The 20,895-nt window shown below is 34.3% G+C and overlaps 1 pseudogene; it reads right to left on the reverse strand.

Moving 5' to 3' along the window:
- Positions 1 to 5,910: 5,910 nt before the first annotated feature.
- LOC120115466 lies at positions 5,911 to 14,315 on the reverse strand (annotated as a pseudogene).
- Between the last annotated feature and the right edge of the window lie 6,580 nt (positions 14,316 to 20,895).

The following is a 20,895-nucleotide window of genomic DNA, read 5'->3' on the forward strand; positions in this document are numbered from 1 at the left end:
CTAATGTTATCGTTTATGAAAAATTGGTCACTCGTCGTTAACAGTTGTTAAGAGGCATCACAGAAAACACACGTGGACCGTTAGCTGCTTACCTAGATGGTTTGACCGCCACATGTACCGAGCCTGTCCCAGCATTGCCACCAATAAGAACGTCACTATCCCAAAGCTCGCCCCCACTCCGATCACCCTCGCCACCCATCAAAGAAGTTGGTAAAACATCGGTCATAGTTGGCAAAACCAGTTTGTTCTTCAAATTCTTCCACTACCTACTTCACATCTACCTCCACGATGAGTTTGATGATACCCAAACGTTTTGCTAACCGGATCCTTTGCTTAATCCCCCCAAAGTTCAGCATTTTCGCAGGTTGATTCTTCCAATTTTATCATAAATCCTCCAATCCATTCTTCGTTCGCATCCCTAATTAACTCACATGTTCTCAATTTCCTAAATCAGTTCTGCGTCTCGTCGGTGTTGAGAATCCAGGTACCCAAAGGCGTTCTCCAATTAATCCAGAGAGGCTCTATTATGTTATTCCTAGCTTTAGATTCTTTGGCTAGTTTGATATCTTTTGCAAAAGAGAGGTTGTACTTCATCACCATATTAATATTCTCTTCCTTATTTCTGAAGACTAAGGTATTTATGTTCTTCCATACCAAATGGTGGTCATAAAGATCTTTCCTAGTTTATTCCTTCGACATAGATTTTCTTTGACTTACTATTTTCTTTCATCCATTCAAGGAATGGAGCTTCATTATACTGATGATTGTAAATTCTAGCTTGATTCTTCTCTCAAACTGACACTGTTGTAGGACAAAATCTCATCACATGTTCGATTGTTTCTAAGGTATTTTGACATTTTATACAGTTTGCATCTTATATCAAATTTTTCTTGGCTCTGATTTCAGTAGTGTTAATCTTGTTTAAAAGGCACAACCACATAAACCATCTAATACGCTCAATTGTTTCCATCTTCCAGATCCAATTGACATGCTTTGCCTAGTCTTCCATGTTTGAGAAATCCATAATGGTCTTATAAGTCGTGCCAATTGAGAATCGTCCATCTTTCAAATTTTCCCATAAAGGTTTGTATGTTTCCTGGTTTCCTTCTGCGGTTCTTATCTGAATACTCTTAATCTGGTTTATAGTTGATTCACTTAAGACATTTTGTAGTTCTTGTAGGTTCCATGAATTGTTGTCTGATAAGTAGTGCGCCACTTTAACATTACTGTTTTGTAGAACTAGATTTGGATGATCTTTAATGATGGGTTTGTGTCCCGCCCACCAATTTTGCCAAAATCTTATATCAACAGTCATGTAGGTTCCATGAATTGTATGTTGATTTAGCACCCTCCAGCTACATTTAGTGAGCATCGCTAATCTTATATCACCGGTGAACTCGGTGTAGCAGAAGGCGGAGATGAGGCACAGAGTTCGGAAATGGCGTAAGAGATAACAACAGCAGGGCCGGCGTAGAGGCAAGTAACTCTGCCGGTGGTGATGAACACACTGGCTCCGACCATACCTCCGATTCCTTGGCCAACTAAATCTGTAACATCATGAAATTAGGGTTAGTGACAAAAATGAGAATTTTTAAAATTTGGGGATCAATTTAGGAAAAATTGAAAGTTCAAAAATTTTAATAGGGATATTTCATTATTGGATGAAATGGTAAATATGAAAGGTTTTAAGGGCATTATGGTAAAGTTAGCTTAAAAGATATTTTCTTCCTTTATAAGAATGACGTGGGTTTGGAGAGTTTATCTGGAACTCTTCTTTTTCTTCTTTCTTTCTTTTCTTCCCGTGTTTCATGCTTAAGCCTCAAAGGTGAGTTTTAATTTTGATGGTTATTCTTGAATATCTGAGTTGTGTTTATTCTTTGATGTTATATAGCTTAAGGAAAGCTTATATAAGCTTAAACACCAGAGGAAAGAATAGAAAGAAATTTCTATAAGAGTTAAGAAATGAACTTTGTTATAAAAAGGTTTTTGAAGTTCCAAGAAGAATTTGACTTGTCAAAGGGTAATTAAGAAGTTAGAGGTGATAGAATTGAATTTAGAACACATGAAAAATTTAATGAAATTCTTTAATTCAAGAATTATGGTGGATTATGGAGATGGTAAAGTGTTATAGTGTCATAAAAGGTTTTATATGTATAGATAAGTTTTAAGGTACAAGGAGGGATTAATAAGTAGAATTTGGGTCAAATAGACATTTTTGTGCTCAAGATGTAATTTCTGGGTGTGCATCGATACATATTCAATGTGTACCGATGCACTCTCAATAATAAACATCGAATGCCATTAGTGCATCGATGCACCCCCTTAAAAATGACATCGAATGTGATTGGTACCGATGCATGGGTAGTGCATCGATGCACATGTTAAGGGATGCATCGATGATATGATATGCACTTCAATAGAATGAACTATCTTCAGTATAATAGGAAATGGAAGACTAATATATGTGTAGACATCGATCAAAAGCAAAGTTCGAATAGGTCTGCAGAGTAAGATACGCAAAGAAAACAAGAGCTTAAGAGTGTTCATTGAGACCAGGTGAGTACATGATAGTAAGTGTACGTTTGTTAAGGAATTAAGACTTGTGATGAGTCTAATTCTGATATATAGATATAAGTACTAAAGCATAAACATGTAGTGATATGTGTTAGATGTATGCTATATGAGTAAATGCATATGTCCTAATTGTTGAATGTATCTTTATGTGTGAACTATGTAATGCATATAACTTGTTAATTGTTGAATGTATCTTTATGTGTGAACTATATAAATGATATATGTATGATAAGGTCATGTGATCATGAGATATATGATAAAATATATGTGAAAATAATACTCTATGTGTCTCTATTAGAAGGTTATATGATATGTTATGTATGTGAAATGAATGATGAATACATGTTAGTATAATAAGATAGATTAGATGTTATAATTGAATGAAGGGGTTGTATGATAACATGTATATGCGAACATGTGTTGTGAGATAAGAATCATAGCTATGAACTATGTGAAAAGGAATACAAGAAAAAGTGAAAAGCTATGTGATAAGTGAATGTGAATTCCATGGAAATATGTTATGTGAAAGAGAACTATGTGCCTACGTGAATATATAAAAAGATGAATAATAATGCCCATGTTATATAATAAGATAGCTATAGGTATAGTTGGCATGCCAAGAGTCGAGGGTCTACGTGGTCTTTTGGGACATAATGGTCATTCGGGACATAGTGGTCCTTCGGGACATAATGGTCCTTCGGGACACAGTGGTCCTTCGGGACATAGTGGTCCTACGGGACAAATTCTACGCGCCCCTAGTGGGATTTATACGAGCTGTGGTGACAACATTGTGCACAACCTCTATGTACTCACATAAGTTCTCAATAGTGCATGGGGCTTTGAAAAGAAATATAATTTGATATAATGATATGTGTGTTTCTCATGAAAAGATATATGTGATATTTGATATGTATAAGTAATAAGTTAGGATTATATGATAGTAATGGTAACAAGCGCATATGTGTAATGGTGATACAAGATGTTATATGGCTATGCATGGTATGATCATAGTACTTACTCATGTATTGTTGTGTGTTTAAGTTATATTATATATTTATGTTCAATATATGCTCATATAATGGAATGAAATTAATGACAAGGAAATAAGTAAGGATAAACATGTTAGTGATTAGTTCAATAGGTGTATAAGTATAATGTGTATTACATAAGATGTTCATGCAATTGTTAGTTTACCTTATATATTTACATGTCTCACTAAGTCTATGACTTAGCGTGTAAGTGTCTTACATGTAGGTGTGGATCAATAAAAAGATCAAGCTTGGGATCCGTAAAGCAGCATATCTCCGTGTAAAGTTCAGATCAGAAATATTTTTGTAAAGTACGTCGTGTCATATAATTTAGTATGTTGGCATGTAACTAAGTCACTAAATATGTATGCTCTGATGGAGTCTGTTAAGGTTTTTGACACGTTTATGTAAAAGAATTTCTTATAGAATAGAAATTTTAAATTTTCTATAGTTTCTTTTATAAAGTATATGCTTTGACTGGTCAATGTGACACCTCGGACTCGTATCCGGGTCGGGTACGGATTGGGAGTGTTACAAAATCGAACCAACGAAGGGTTTTACGCATGTCGGAGTTGGAACAGGCCTTTACTGGATGAGTTCTTCGTAGGAGGAAGAAATAAAGGGTGCACGACGAGCAAAGCGATGAGGGGTATGGGTCAAGGCATGGAGGTATGATTGTACATTAGAGAAAGAGGAAGATTGGGTTTCCATTAGAACTGACGAAGAAGAAGAATAAGAAGAAGAATAAGATTTGGGTAAAATTGTGGTAACTGAGGGCTTTAGTTTCATTCATGAAATTTGCTCAATTGTTTAATTTTTTTTTTTAAAATTTTTGGTAAAGCATCGGTCATAGGGAGAAGTAAGGTTCTCCACTATGGTGGTCAAACCATCCAAGTAAGCAACTAACGGTCCACATGTGTTCTGTGACGCCTCTTAACGGCGAGTGACCAATTTGTCACAAACGATAACGTTAGTGTCCGATTTGTAACTTTTGAAACATTAGTGGTGAAAACGAAAACTTACCCAAACATCAATGACCATTTACGTAGTTTACCCTAAATTATTTGGTACATTATTAAAAGTTGAGGATTGTTTCGATTATTTTTATTTAAGTTTGGATGTATCTTTCTTATTAATGTGATACTATAATTTTTTTGATGTATTTTTAAAATTATATTTAAACTTCTTAAAGACAGTCAAGTGATTGAATCATATCATTTAATAAAAAGTAATTACATTATTTGATAATTCAATTTTTTGGATATCAAAAATTATAAATTTTTAATTTTACAAATACAATCAAGATAATAAATAATTAGTTATAAAATAATCTGATGAATGAAAATTTTTAAAATTTTAATTTTAAATCTTTAAAATGAACTGTTTTTATTTATATATATATTTAAAGAATTCTAAATTTTTTATTTATTTTTTAAATTATTACAAAAAAATATTGAAAACAATATTAAATAAAATTTAATCATGACCGAAGGGTCAAATAGATATATCTTATTAATTTAGCAGTAACTTCACACTCCTTTAAAAATTTTCACAACTGTTACCTATTTTTTAATAAAATTTAAGGTTTAATATCTATTTTATAACTTTTAAAAATTCAATGACAAATGAAATCATTTTAAATGATCATTTATGAATTTTTACCATATTTTTATATTAGTGTTGATATATTTTAAAATTTGATATTACTTTTTATTTTCTTAAAATTGTACTAATTTAATATTTGTTTTGTAATATTTTTAATATTTTAAAATAAAAACCAATGTTTTTTTGAAAGGTACCCATAGTCAATCGCTTTCATAATAGATCTTTGTAATAGTCGATCAGGATTAAACGATCAATGATCGGATACTGATAGTTAACGAGAAAAGGGGATATTTTGAAGGCTGAATACACCTCTAACCTGATAAGTATGCCACATCATATAATTTTTAAAAAATAATCAGAAAAAATTATTTCACGAAATTAATGAAAAATTAGCCTCAACTTCCAAAATATAGAAAGTACAAAGGATCTAATTATCCCTAAATAAAAAATGAAATGATCAGATTATAGTAGAAGGACCAAATCCATAAAACAAATAAGAAGGGGACATTTTACAGAATTTGACCTAATTTAAAGTTGCCCAACTCATATCAAAGGGATTTTGTTCTTTGCCAAGACAATGCTATCCTCTTTCCTTGTTCCTAAAGTGACTCGAGATATCTCTACTCCTACAATGATAATCTACATGAAATTAGTAAAAAAAAACCGGGTCAAAAGTTAAACCGATGCGACTTTCAGATGCATATTTACATGAGGTAAATTATTATACCCTAACAAGTTTAAGGTGCAAGAAGAATTACGGTGTTAAGTTCTTAAATCGATGTTTTGGAAATTTCGAAAGCAGCTGGGAATATCTACAGATGATGCAGAGGATTACCAGTAACACGAGGAAACAGTTCAAGAAGAGTTCATTTTTGTTACCTTTGCACTTTGCAGTCTTGATTGTGCTAGATTTATGAGATATAGGCCTTAACCAGTTCAGAATAATTGCAGACCAGACCCGTCCTTGGACATGTAATTTTCCCGTTGTTTTTCTCGGCCATTTCTTTGAGAGCCTACCACACAAGACAAGCTGTAACCCCCACAGACTGATAAGGGTAACCAGATTCGATCCGGGGTGTCACATTTGGGCCACCGGAGCGACCCACTTTAAAAATAGCTGAAATTTTAAACTTTTATCAGTACATGTAAACTAATAAATCAGTTGTCACTATTTAAAAATAAAACAGATTTCTAGACTCGTATATAAATCAAAATACAATTACATGCCACTAATCATATGTACCATACTCTGCAACAACGCCGGAAGAACTCCCTTACTGAAGTCGATAGATGCACTGATACAATTCTTTTATCCTGAAAAGATGAGTAATAAAGTGAGTTTCGAAAAGCTCAGTAATACAGAACTACCAGATGATGCTAAAGAACGTGCAGATACAGATAAACATACATATCCTTATTATTTTCGAACATTTACAGATTTTTATGCAGAGATCCTACTGATATTTCATGGTAACGGACAATGAGCTTTCAGTTCAGACAAATATTTCGGATGACTGAGTTCAGAGATCAGAATAGGTTATCTAGTGTGTTCCCGCAAAACCTGTGAAAAGATATCTTTTCTTTTAAACAGTGGCAATTCACAACATATTTTTATTCAAAAACCATATTAATCCATCCAACCAAACACACATAATGTGTAAGTTCCCCAGAACCATACACCACCAACACACCAAGTAAGGCCCTGAGCACAAAGCAGAGGAGCCTGCAGTAACGGTAACGATAACTTCCTCCAACAACACCCTCCCATAAAACATTTATCAAAAACCATAGTAATCCCTCCAACCGAACACACCATAATGTGTAGGTTTCCGAGAACCATACACCCCACCAACACCATAATGTGTAGGTTCCCCAAACCGTACACCCACCAACACCAAGTAAGGCCCCGAGCATAAAATCGAGGAACCTGCATATATAACCTCCAACAATACCCCAAATAAAACATGTTTCGTCCGTAAACGGATATATCAAAAATCAAAACATAATTCATGTCAAGTATCATATCAAAATCCAGGTCAAGTATCATATCAGAATCCAAGTCAAGTATCATATCATAATCCAAATCAAGTATCAGATCAGAATCCATGTCAGATATCAGATCAAAATTCATGTCAAGTATCAGATCAGAATTCAATCGAAAATTAGATAAAATATTCATGTGGGTAGGAACACACCAGAGTTTACAGATATTATTCATAAGTACAGAATAATCTTATCAGACAGAAAACACGGATCTTCAATATACCGATAGAATGTTGGGATTTATAATCACTATTGGAAGAGTTCAATAACTGATGGAATCATAAGTTATTCAGATTGAGACTTATCGAGATCATATCTTATTCATACATTTTTTTTTTTGAAAACTCTACATAATCAAAAGGGTATTCAGAATCTTTTACATCTGAGCTACTTATATTTTCAGATATAACCTAACTAATTTGAGCTGATAAGGGAGAACGATTCAGAAATTTTACAATCTTTGTTGATTGATCATTAACGAGTTACTCGATATGAATAATTCCCATAACTAATGCTCATCGACTGGTCAATTCTTTGTCCTTCCAGGGTATTTATTTATTTTATACCTAACATTCTTATCCATAGATATTTCAATGCTCTTTATTTCATTTTCACGTTTTCACAGTATCATGAAATGCTGACGTGCTTGATTTATAGTTCATGACCCATAAAAACATTTCATTATTTGTTCGTTAACGTTTCCAGACTCATCCAAATCACTTATTTAATCATCAGTCATTGAGGTTACTTATTTCATTTAACAGTCAAGTCTATCCCGGTTACTTAAGAGTTTTCCAGAGTAAATCAGACATTTTCTGAATTTCGGATACATATTGTACTTTCGTTCAGTTCAGTCCGTGGTTGATTTGTCGAACACATATCAATTCTTAGTACTGAATATGATCTAGAGAGTTGAGTTGAGCTGAATACTTCCAAATTTATCATCGAGATAAACTTGAAAAGACGAACACGCATTCCAGTAATATTTATGTCGTTCAGTATTGACATAGCTTTAGGGTTGATCTACTCACTTAAGTTTTGTTCTATAACTTTTAAAGGTAGTCCAACACCTATGCTTATTTGGATTCTTAATTAATCCAAGACATTTACTTAATATAGGCCATAAGGGTATTTTGGTAATTTTGGTGTTCAGTTTTATTCCATTCATTTCAGACCTCGAGGATAACAATCATTCTTGAGCTTGGTGGTATTCTTGGTCATTGTAATTCAGTGTACTTTAATCATTTCCTTCCGTCTGATCTTACTATTAAATTCAATCTTATCATTTATTTCAGTCATTTCGAACAATTTTGACAACAGAACAACCCCGACAAATTGTTCTTCAGGTATTTACTCATAATTCGGATATTTCTGGGTCAAGTGCCTTCTCAATTTACAAACAATATCAGGAATTTTCCTGCACTAAGTCAGGATCTTAACAATTAAATCAGTACTTGATCGAGTTAAGTACGAATCCCCTAAGTATTTTCTCATTCATAGTCAACTCAGACTATTCTACCTCTTAAGGGTATTTTCGTAATTTCTTAACCAGATAATTTCGATATTAGCTCTTAACGAAAATAATAAATTTAGAGATCCTATGATTAATTGCTTTCTTGAACACTCTCTGATCTTGAAACGGTTCTCTTAACAAACTTTAGTATCCTTTACAAACTCTCATAAGATTAAAACTGGTTATCCATAATTTTCAAATAAAACAATATTCTTATGCACGTCAATATTTTTATCAGATCAATATGTTTGTAAAATCCTCGAATCTTGTCTTTTTATAACATAAGGGTATTTTTTGTAATTTTACCCTACCAGAGTATTCCATAATTTCTCATCCAAGTACCTTTAACATTTAACATTTATGAAATAAATTATAAGTTGCAGATACAGGGTTGATTTCTTTATCACTAATCACAAACTTGTAATTAATCTAACAATTCCTCAATCTCTTATATTAGTCATTCGATCCCATAATTATTTACAGAATTTCTACCACATCATATCGAGTGTATAAATTATTCAACTCCACCAAAGTGACCAATTATCTTGTTCATGCATTTATCAATATAAACATGTTACATAAAGCATAAAGAGGTAGTAAAGTATTACCTCGATTTTCGTGCAATACTGATCGACCATAAAAATTCCATTCGAACGCCTTTGATCTTCAATTCAACTTCCAATAATTCCTCAGACACATATCAACATAAATTATATCAGAAACGGAGCTTAATTGCGATACGGATCGAATCGGGTGATAAATCAGTGAAAGACAGCTTACGGGTTCGAATTTGGCGAAATGGACTTCAGATTCGGATTCGGGATCGAAAGCATAAAATATGACTTTTCGAAAATTGAAATTTTCGGTCAAAATCAAAGTCAACGAGTTGACCGGCAATTTCAAGGCCTTTAGGTCAGAATTTCGAAAAACGATTGCGGAATCGGATTTGGAACATCAAAAAAATGTCAGGATAGGTATACTCAGTCAAAAACAAAGGTCGTTTAATGCCCGGTCAAAGCCCGTCAAAGTTTTGGTCAACAGTGGTCAACGACGGTCAACGGGTCAACGGTTCTGGTAAACGGGTCGGGTCGGTTTGAACGGTCAAACCGGTCAAAATAGGAGCAAAACCGGTCATTTTTTTCTTCCCCACGCGCAGTGGCGGCGCGTGAACAGTGCTAAATTCCTGGAAAGATTCCTAAAATTATTTTGAGCGATTTCGAGATACTTACAAAGCTCGGTTCACAATTTTGAACGGCGGAGAGCTCGATTTCAACGAATCAGAAATTTTGACCGCTTTACCTCCTCACGCGCCGTCGTCGACGGACCAAGGATGACACCGGCGTACTCGGAACGATGCAAGGAACACGATGGTGCGGGAGGTGTCGTAAACGGATCATCGGATCGTCGTGAATCGATGAAAAACCAACTGAAATCGGGTTATTACCGACGATACTTCCGACTGAAATTAACGAAGAACGGCGACGATTCATGACGAAAGGTTTGAAGGGTTTTGTTCCTCGGTTAACAACGAACACGATGATGGTTTCGACTCGTCGATCAGATGTCGGACGATGAGTAGATCGGAGATCAAAGTTGGTTAACCATGAGGAAACTGGGAAATAAACTGGAAATTGGGCACGGCAATTGAGATTTATAATTCATCCCATAATAAAAATGGGTAAACCATGAGTTTCACTGAACTTCCTGCACTTCTTAAAATGGTCTACCAACTTTGAAATTTTACAATTTAATCCCCAATTTCTTCCAAATACCAATTAAATCCACCAATTTATATTTTCTTAAATTTAACCCCTAAATCGGGGTGTTACACAAGCAAACAAAAGACTTAACCAAGGTTTTAAAAAAACTGGACTAGAGATCAACAGGTCGGACCTATCGTTTGATGCTATAGGATCGTGCCATATCGACGTTTTCGGTTTTCCAAAAGGCAAAAGTCCACCCAGTTGGATCAAAATAGCTTTAAGTATATAAAAAGTGATTTTAAATGTTAAATATAAATGCCAACTTCCTACCGGTTCAAAGAAAACCTGGTTTTACAAATAATGATGCACAGCAAGGACAACCAGTTCTTGGTTCAACTGGTCAGACCGGCCCGTCTGCTCTAATTGTTTAGGGTAAACTACGATTTTAGCACTTAAATTATCAGTTTTTTTCCATTTTAGTACCTAAACTTTCAATTTTTTCAAAACCATATCTGTTTAATTTTAATACCCCGCCATTAAAAACTTTACACATTTAGCACCTAAACTATTAGTTTTGGCCCGTTTTAGTATCTAAACTTTAAAAAAATTCAAAACTTAATGTTAAGTTTTTAACAGGTACTAAAATGAAATGAAAACTAAACGTTAGGTATGGTTTTAAAAAAATGAAAGTTTAGGTACTAAAACTGACCAAAACCGATAGTTAAGGTACTAAATGCATAGTTTACCCATTCTTTAATCACTTGACTGAATCCAATGGAAACAAAAAATTGAAAGTTTGTTGTGAACCTTGGTCTGTAGACATAGCCATTTGGTAAGACTTGAGGTGGGTTCTCTGTATCCATTAACTCTTTGGTTATGCAGCAAACAAACTTTGAATGATGCTGCTTCGAGTAGGGCAATGGTATTGCTAACTTCCGGAAGTTGTCCTGTGACAATGGGTCCTCCTTGGTGCAGTCATCTTCATAACAGTATCTAATTATGTCAAGGGAAATGCAGAAATATCAAAGCTTATGACAGGACTTGGTCGTTCAGGAATTTAGATGTACTTGTTAAAGACATGCATGCAAACATGTATGTCAACACACATGCAATGTAAGATTCTTACAACTTCATGTAACCCAGAATGCCAACTCAAGGACTGCTAAAGATCATCAGTTAAATGCTTTGCTAACATCACTGGAGCTTCTAAACGGCAGATAATGGTAGCTTCTATGAGGACGGAGTTTTCAATGCGGACAAACCTGCTTGTAGATAAATATTCAGCAATGGCTCCGGGGTCATGCCATATAAACTGTAGAATTCCTGTTTAAACTGATCCACCAGGAAGTCCCCTGCTTTGGATCAAACAAAACCTGGAAATGTATCATAAACAAATAGGGTGAGCATTGGCCAAACCCGAGCTATTAAATCCTACAAGATGGTATAGAGTCGTATAGCTAAGGCCATAGCAAAAAGGAAGCATTATGATTGATCAGCGTTGGGACAAAATTTACACAGAAGAAGATGTAATGTTTTAATAATACAATTTCAGCCAGCTTATCCAAATATAAAAAAATGTGTCAATGCAAAAGATCATTTCTCTATTTCTACATTAATTTAAAGTATGCTCCATATTTATAATGCCATCAATCATCTAAAACAAACAATTGGCCTATTAAATAAACTGAGCAAGACAGTTGTTGATTTTGCCTTTGCTCCCGTTACTGCCTATTCATTCATCAACCAGACATTCAACTAAGCATCAAACAATTAAGTAACCTGTAACAATAGGCTAATGAAAAGAGGCGTAATATTTACCTTGTACTTTGCACATTCGGTATTACTTCTAAAGGCCAATGTTGTCATGACTTGCTGCAATTCTTTCAAATGAGCAGCTCACCATGGTGCAAGGTACCTTCGAGCATACAAAATAGCACGCATGTAGTTTTCAGCTCGTACCAACTCAATGAACTCCTGAAGTCTCAACTGGAATTCGAATTTGCTCTGATCGAAATCAACCAAAATGATTCAATATGAACACATTCCCAGTCCCAGATACAATCTAAAATCACAGTTCTAATACAAGCTGGGATACCCACAAATTCTTGACAGATTAGTAAAGAGTAAAGATCATCCGAGTCTAACGAATGCAATTAAGAGTAATTAAACAGCATCATGAAGGCTCAATTATATTTAACTCTTAAAGAATCATGGCCTTGAAAAAAAAGGTTAAAATCACATCAAGTGAAACTCAAAGAGCGCAATGATCATCATAATTCAGAACACAAAATGAGAGCATACGTTGGACTTCTTCAACCGTGATTTGTTATCTGCACACCAGGCAAGGGCAGGACCCACATGCTGATTTCTAAGGGCCTCAATGACTTTCTTAGCTTCTTGGAAAACTTCAATATCGACAAGTTCCTGGAACATAAAATTCAATTAAATTGCAGGGGCTATCTGTAGGCAGACAATACCACATAACTTAATTAGTTATTCTTATGTAAGACATATTTGCTTCAAACAACAGCAGAGCCATTGCAAAATAAAGGTAAAACCAGATTTTCCCAAGAATGGTGACACGTGATGTGAATCCATGCAGTGCAACTTCGATTGTGTTGTAATTGCTACAATGAGCATAAAGTTCCATTGGACCTCAAGTTATTATGAGGAATGAAACTGGACTATTGTCAAGATATAAAAACAGATGACAACAATGTTTTCAAGCATTTGAAGTGAAAGAAAAAGCCACTTGAAACACAGATGAATGGCAGCGCCTTCTAATCCAGAAAGTTGAAATGTGCTTATTGTGAATATTATTATGGACAAAAGAAGATGAACCACTCTGATTCAAGGTAATACTACATGACAGCCCTTCCAAATTCTCCAATAACCAAAATATAAAGTGAAAACCTCCACTATTTAAAGAATGACACCTGTAACAACTCCATATCAGATTAAACAATCATGTAAAATTACCTATATATAGCCACTTTGGGCCAGCTTCATAGCAGTCATAATATGACATACGCAACATGTAGTCCACAAGGATACGCTTTAATCTCACGTTATTCCATTCTGACAGGTTCTCAACGTCCACAGATTCCAAGTGATCAAGACGAGCCCGACACCTCTGTGCCTGTAAGTTCTCTGTTCGATTCCCCTCTTCCAACTGAAAGACAAGAAACATATAGGATACTCGTATTATCAAATTGAAGTAAATTCTGAACTTTTCATTTTTCAGAAATTTAAGCATTTCAAATCGAATTACTTATTCTGTTTCTTTTTATGTACATTGATCCTAAATCATTTAAACTTCATCTACTTTCTCAACAAAATTACCCAAAATCTTAACAGTTAGATCTCGAGGAAGTTGAAAACCGAGTCTGCTTTGCTAACTTCAATCCAGTCTATATCACACTCACTTAACTCAGAAATAATAAACCTAACTAAGGAAAAATATATTGCAAAAGTCTCTTCTTATACCTTGCGCTTTAGGCCTTGCAAACGAGAACAAGGGAAGAAAGACTCAAAACCGCGTCGTCCTGGAGAGTTCGTTACTGTCAGCGACGATTGAAACAACGGCAGAGACTTCTTTCTCAACGGTTCGATGATTTGCTCGGATCGTTTTCTTTAAATGTTCGAAGGGAACACGCAGGAATTGATGCTCTAATTTCAACGATTCCGTCAGCTGGCTCGGTTTGGACGAGGGAGCCGTGTTTGATGCGGCATGGTTTCGGCTGTCGTTATGGTGGTTCGGTGGTTGTTGTGGCAGCAGAACCGGTGCCGTTTGGAAGGGGATCGATTTCCATTAGAAGACCGGAGAGGAAAATAACAATTTCCGGATGAGGAAAGGAAAAGAGGGTTGTAAATCTATGTGTTTATTAATTGGGTCGGGTCAGACAATTTATATTCTTTTTGTTAAACTACACCATTAGCCACTGAACGTAGTAGTTATCTCGTTTTGGTTACTAAACTATAAAAGGTTTCATCTAAGACACTAACAAATTTTAATTAAAGTTTTTTTTTAGAAAAAAATTGTTCGATCGTTGTCTACCGTCATATGAGATAAAATTGGTATTAAAATGTTAATTTTTCTCTTCCTCCACAATTTTATTCCTTTTCCTTTAAAATTCATTTGAAGTAATAAAATTTTATCCAAGATTTTGACCTTTTAGTGCTCCTTTCGCATACAAACATTCAAAAATTATCATCTCTAGCTCTAGGTTAACGACAGTTGTTGTTTTTGACAGTGTAATTATTCAGTTAGCTCAACCCAATGTGGATGAGAGAGTCGTGTTTGATGGGTGATTCTGCTGTGTGGCGCCTAAAAAAGGGCTAAAAAACGGCTTGACCAGTTAAAGAGTGACCGGTTAAAATTTAGGCCAGTTATGTTATATCATTTAACCGGAAATATTATCAAGCACAATAACATATTAAGTAGCTTATATAATAAAATAGGCATTTAACCATAAATATTATCAAGTACAATAACATATTAGGTAGCGCTTATATAATAAAATAGGCATTTAACGAAATATTATCAAGTACAATAACATATTAGGTAGCGCTTATATAATGTAATATGTACGCTTATATTGACCTATTTTCTCATAAAACCGGTAAATTTCAACCGGTTACATTGTAAATTGACCTATTACATTATAATTACCGGTTTCGATGTTTTTGGGATCGATACAATTTTAAATTTATCGACACTTTATGCGTGAACTTGTTTGTGCTTTCTTTTGGAAAAAAGTATCGACACAAATTTAAAAAGTGTCATACTTTATGTTGACCTATTCTCTCATTAACCCGGTATATTTCTACCGGTTACATTGTAAATGTATCGACACTTTATGCGTGCCTGTCGTTTGGCCATTCATTGTAGACAATAAGGATCGACACAATTATAATAGTGTCATACGTTATGTTGACCTGTTTTATAATTAACTAGTATATGTATATGATTACATTGTTAATTTACCTATTACATTATAATTATTTGTTTCGATGTTTTTGGGGTCGATACTTTTGGAAAATGTCGACATATGCTTACATATGTATCGAAACAAATCTTTGTGTTTACTAATTTTGTTATTAAAAAAATATATTTTTACCACCTACATTGTAATTTACCTATTACTTTAAAGTTATTAAATGTTGTAGTTATTGTACATACCTGAATATGTCCTGCAAATTTAATGTTGTACCCACCCTTCAACTACCACTACCAATACCATCCTATTGAAGCACCACTGAAAACATGTTGTTCAATGAACCTTTACTTACATCTCCATCAACTCCTGTTGGGACCACTGAAATTGCACAACAAAATTTTTGCCATAGATCATACTGATGCAAGACAATGTTAAGCCAATTGATGAATGCCATGAAGTACATAATGTTGATGAATTTGACATATTGGTTGGTAAGCTCTTCTCTTCACGTGATCAAGCTTGGTACTTTTACAAGGGATTCACACAGGAATATGGGTTTAGTGCACGTCGGGGAACAACACGGCTTGACATAGAAGGGAATGTGAAGACACAAGAATTTTGTTGTTCGAAAGGGTTTCGAGAATCAAAAGTCAATACCGTTGATCGTCAACGTGCTCATACGCCATCACAAGAACATGATGCAAGGCTAGAGTCATAGTTACAACAACAAATACAACGATCAGTGGTTATAAATAAGTCTTATCAGAAACATAATCATGCATTGTGCACACCTATTATGACACCATTTATGTTCTAATAGAGCTGTAAGTAAGGCTGATATCGATGAGGTAACATCATTGAAAGAGGTCGGTGTTGGTACATCACAAGTAATGAACTATTCAACGCAGCAGGCAGGGGGCTATCATAATGTTGGATTTACACATAAAGACCTCTACAATGCACTTCAAAAGGTAAAGTAAAGGAAATCGTCGATAGGGATGTGAATGCGCTTATTGCTTACTTTGATTATAAGAAACATGATGATCCCGAATTTTTTGTGACATACTCGGTAGATGAATCAGGGCATTGCATAATCTTATTTGGTCGGATTCTACATCGAGATCAGATTACATATGCTTCGGTGATGTAATTGCGTTCGACACAACGTACAAAGATAATTTGTATGGTCGACCAATTATGCCTATCATCGGTGTCAATCATCACCATAACACAATTGTGTTTGCTACGGCCATAATCGCTGACGAGACGTCTCAATCTTTCGAGTAGGTGCTACATAATTTTTTAGAAGCCATGATGAACAAATCGCCTATTTCAGTTGTCACCGATAGGGATAGGGCAATGCAGAGGGCTATCAAATATGTTATCCCTAATGCTAAGCATATATTATGTTCTTGGCATCTTTCTCGTAATACACAAGCTAACATTGGTGACCCAAAATTTACAGCAGCATTCTCAAAATGCATGGCTTCCTAGTGGACAATGACGAATTTGATATTCAATGGCGTTAGTTGTTTCAAATTCAACATCGAAAAGCATCCATGGTGATTGAGAAGGGAAATACTCGGCACATATGGGCACAAGCATATCTAATCGGTCATTTTTTTGCTAATATTCGCTTAACACAAAGGTACGAGTCTATGAATGCTTCACTCGTAATTGTACTAAAATACAAGAAGACTTATTTAGATGTTGTTTGTGTAATTGAAGGGAATTAGTAGAATGCGTCTGAATGAGTTAAAGCGGATTACTTAAGTTCCCAAACGAAGCCCTTCCATATCACAAAACTGGTTGAATTTGAAAGTCATGATTCTGAGATTTTTACGCGCAAATCTTTTCATGCGTTCCAAGAAGAACTTCAACGGGAGACATTGTACCAGATTCAGGAAGAGATTCAGTCATTATCAGATGAATGTCAATATTTTTATTTGAAAAGTACAAAGAAAAAAATAGGGCATTTGAAATTAGTTTTGATTCTCGTACGAAACTCTAAATTGCTCATGCAGAAAATTCGAGACCGTTGGACTTCCATGTCGCCATCAACTTCACGTTTTGAAGCACTTGGATTACATATATTTGCCTGGGTCTTGATTCAAGTAGGTGGACTAAGGATGCGAAGGCTTCTGCACCCAGTTTTATTGATTTGAATATGCCTCAAGAAATAATGCAAATGGCAAGGTTTGCTTCTCTACTGCAACAGTAAGTATGTTATGCTACGCTGCATCAAAGACAGACGCGTCTTTCAAACCGCAAGATGAGATGAAAAGACTAACAGAAGAATTTGAGAACTCGTTTGGTTTGAATGATTTTGTCAATCGGAGCAGTGTATTAAACAACGTTCGCGACCCTCAGGAAACAACGCAATCGAAAAGAGTAACAAAGAACAAGGTCGAGAAGATTAGGTGATGTGGGTTCTGCAACGGTGAGGTACATAACAAACTAACATGTCCTCAAGCAAGCTGGGTTTGAATACAAGCACGCAGTCTACTTCAACTGATTTTTTTGAAGACGAAATAGAATGATTATTCAGTCCAGCACATGATGTTAGAGACATTTAGTTATAATTATGTTTTTCGATGTTTTCGGGATCGATACTTGTTATAAATGTATCAACACTTTGTTGTGCACTTGGTTTTTAAAATACAATCTGGACAAGATGTATCGACACTTTTTTTTATTTCTGTCGATACTTTTTGTACACATGTTTCAAAAACCGGTATATTTAGACCGTTACATTAATAATTTACCTATTACATTATAATTATGTTTTTCGATGTTTTCGGGATCGACACTTTGTTGTGCACTTGGTTTTTTAAAAATACAATCTGGACAAGATGTATCGATACTTTTTTTATTTCTGTCGATACTTTTTGTACACCTATTTTCTCAAAAACTGGTATATTTAGACCGGTTACATTAATAATTTACCTATTACATTATAATTATGTTTTTCGATGTTTTTGGGATCGACACTTGTTTTAAATGTATCGACACTTTTTTGTGCACTTGGTTTTTAAAATACAATCTGGACAAGATGTATCGACACTTTTTATTTGTGTCGATACTTTTTGTACACCTGTTTTCTCAAAACCGGTATATTTAGACCGGTTACATTAATAATTTACCTATTACATTATAATTATGTTTTTCGATGTTTTCGGGATCGACATTTGTTTTAAATGTATCGACACTTTGTTGTGCACTTGGTTTTTTAAAAATACAATCTGGACAAGTATCGATACTTTTTTTTATTTCTGTCGATACTTTTTGTACACCTATTTTCTCAAAAACCGGTATATTTAGACCGGTTACATTAATAATTTACCTATTACATTATAATTATGTTTTTCGATGTTTTCGGGATCGACACTGTTTTAAATGTATCGACACTTTTTTGTGCACTTGGTTTTTAAAATACAATCTGGACAAGATGTATCGACACTTTTTTTTATTTGTGTCGATACTTTTTGTACACCTGTTTTCTCAAAAACCGGTATATTTAGACCGGTTACATTAATAATTTACCTATTACGTTATAATTATGTTTTTCGATGTTTTCGGGATCGACATTTGTTTTAAATGTATCGATACTTTGTTATGCACTTGGTTTTTAAAATACAATCTGGACAAGATGTATCGACACTTTTTTTTATTTGTGTTGATACTTTTTGTACATATGTTTTCTCAAAAACCGGTATATTTGAAAAATGTAAGTTGTTACCTTAGAAATACATTATGGACAAATTCATTATTCACATTATCACTAGTGTTGATATTTGAAAAAGGTAAGTTGTTACCTTAGAAATGGAATTTGATGTTTTCTCCTGATGCATTCATTGAGTAAGTTGTTTTTTGGATGGATGGAATTTCGGTTTAGGACTAAAATTTACATTTAAATTCAAACTCTAATTATAAATGAAATAAAATGAAATGTCATGTTAAATTGAACATGAAATTGCATAATTGATTCATACTGTGTTATATGATTTAGTTTTTTTTAATGGAATGAAATATAACACAATGTAATCAAACCAAAACATACATACACAATAAATTTATAGATAACAATGTTCAAATAATGTACCTACAACAAAAATAATCCGATGGAAAAGGGTTATCGCTAACGAAGTCCAGAACATTAGGCACCTTCAACAAATTTTCCAAATACTCGCGTATTTTACCACCTTTTACTGAGGACATAAATAAATAATTTCAATTATCAAACTAATCAGGTGCAATTTTACTAACAAGAAACTACATTTTTTTATAAGGAACAAGAAACTAAATGAGCATAATCAGGAATAAACTTGTGTCCTACTTAGAGCATCGTCTTCCGAATGGGAAGCAGCGTAGAAAGAATATGGACATATGTAATTGTTTATCTAATAAAAAACATAAATTGTTAATCAATCAATCTATGAAAAACTGTTTAACTATGAAAATATGGCATGAATGTAACTTACCATATTATGAATCATTTTTCGCGGTGAATCATCGACCAACAGTGTATTTAGGGCGTTAAAATTAGTAAACTCATTCCAACATCATTGAGATCTTTACAGTAGGTAAACTTATCTTCTGTTTGCACTTACTTTGATCCTGCTTACAAATAGTCGAACATAAATATGTAGGAATCTTAGAGAAATTAAAGTTAGCAAAGTGTAATGACAATCATCTTACCCAAACAAATAGAAAGTAGTCAGAGAACAAAAGTAGTTTATCAAGTACACGGTCCATGTTATGCCTGAGATTGTAATCAAGTTTGAATGTTAACATTTAATTGTATATTAACGATTTTGGTTATAGTAATTTGAATTGCTCAATAGTTCTAACCTCATCTTGGATGACCAAATGGCAACAACAAAATTGCATAAATTCATATAATTCATTTCTGAGGATAACATCTGCAACATGAAGAAAATGATATTAAAGTTGTACGCATATATGTTAAAATAATGGACATAAATTAGCAGAATTGAACCCTTCTGGATGTCTTAGGATGTAGGCAAGGACACCATTGACATAAAAAATTACTAGTTTTCTTGCAGGCGGCATTGCAGACACGATATACTTGTTTGGATCATCATCATCATCATCATTATCATCATCATCATCATTATCATCTTCATCGTCATCTTCATTGACCGCTTGGTTGTCCACATCTGTTAAAAGAAATAAAATACATTTCAGAACGTGTAAATATTTAGAAACATAAATAATTAATTACCTAACTCGTTTGATGTCGTTGCCGTAATTCTCACTCAACATGGAGACTTCATCGCGCAATGATGAATATCGGCTTGCATGCCGCTCACAAAGGAATCAATATGCTCCCGAAAATTGACCATGTATTCCATCACTGTCGTAGTTGTGACATCCTGTCCAACTTGAGCTTCTGGAGGTTCTGCAGCTTCTTCCATTATTGTGTCTCCCATTAGTTGGTCATCTTCATTATCCTCCCTCTCTAGATC

This window comes from Hibiscus syriacus, unplaced genomic scaffold (genome assembly GCF_006381635.1).
Source record: "Hibiscus syriacus cultivar Baekdansim isolate YM2019G1 unplaced genomic scaffold, ASM638163v2 tig00110264_pilon, whole genome shotgun sequence".
Classification (NCBI taxonomy): domain Eukaryota; kingdom Viridiplantae; phylum Streptophyta; class Magnoliopsida; order Malvales; family Malvaceae; genus Hibiscus; species Hibiscus syriacus.